Source organism: Octopus bimaculoides, chromosome 3, assembly GCF_001194135.2.
Source record: "Octopus bimaculoides isolate UCB-OBI-ISO-001 chromosome 3, ASM119413v2, whole genome shotgun sequence".
In the NCBI taxonomy this organism is placed as follows: Eukaryota; Metazoa; Mollusca; class Cephalopoda; order Octopoda; family Octopodidae; genus Octopus; species Octopus bimaculoides.
In genome coordinates, this window is record NC_068983.1 from 99406323 (window position 1) to 99407854 (window position 1532).

The window sequence follows — 1532 nt, forward strand, 5'->3', positions numbered from 1 at the left end:
GTTTTATTTTAATTCTTATTGTGCTTGCTAACCATATGTTTGCAGTTATGCTGCTTTCATGAGAATGCCAAAGTTGTTGAGAAATGGATGAGGAACATCCATTTCTCAGAAAATAAAATAAACGGATAACAACCTAACAACTTTGGCTACCCCATAATCTCTGCTTGGCATTGTTCCACCCATTCCTTTCTAAATAGGGTTCTCCAACTCTTAGTTACTGCCATTCCCAGCCACATCCAAGATATGTATCTGCTGCACACCACTTTAACTCCATCTTTCTACCTATCTCTTCTACCCATACTCAGTCTCCATCTTCATCAACCTCCACAGTTCCTTCCCTTAGAGACTTCCGTTCACTTATACCATCTCCTTTTCTGTCTATTTTCTCAAAATCTTTGTTACCATTGATTAACTAACCCTCTTCCTTCCCACAGCTATTTCTTTTATAAGCCAACCAACTCCTACTCTTATCCTGACTTCACTGTTTCCCATCCCAGGCATTCTAAATCTTCCGTCCTCTCCACATAATTTCTATCCTACCTCTGTTATCATGATCATGATTTTGAAACCTAATCCTACCTGATGACTTTCCAATTTGTGTGTGAAGATTATGCCCAGACCATTGTTAATAATGCCCTCCTCTGCACCCATAATGTTAACCATATCTTCAAATTCACATCTTGCTCTTCCCCACTCTTGCTGGTTACCCTTCAAAAAGGAACTGGACATTCTCCTATCCATGATGCTGGATGACTCAGCATGAAGTACAGATGAGGGCAGTAGTGACAAACTCCCTCATACGCCAAATGACCCCACAACCAAGGGAAAAAGCACATGCAGGAGTGATGATATGAAATCCCATCACCCTGGAGAAATCAGCTAAAGAAGAATGATATGTCATGCTCCAGCATGACCACAGCTTCATGGCTGAAATGAATAGAATACATGTATGTGTGTGTGTACATACATACATATATATATATATATATCTTATCTTTTTACTTGTTTCAGTCATAAGACTGGCCATGCTGGGGCACCGCCTTGAAAAGCTTTTATTTGAATGTATTGACCCCCACTAATTTTTATAAGCCTGGTACTTATTGTATCAGTTACTTTTGTCAAACCGCTAAGTTATGGGGATGTAATCTCACTAGCATCACTTGTCAAGCATTGGTGGGGGACAAAGACACACATGCACACATATATATATATATACATATGATATGCTCCGTTGGATGTGTAATGTCAATGTGAATACCTGTCAGAGTGTAAGTATCTTGAGAGAAAAGTTGAACATTAGAAGCATCAGTTGTGGTGTGCAAGAGAGACGATTGCGCTGGTATGGACATGTGGTGAGAATGGATGAGGATAGCTGCGTGAAAAAGTGCCACACCCTAACAGTTGAGGGAACCCGTGGAAGAGGTAGGCCCAGGAAGACCTGGGCTGAGGTGGTGAGGCAAGACCTTTGTACATTGGGCCTCACCGAGGCGATGACTACTGACCGAGACCTTTGAAAATGTGCTGTGCGTGAG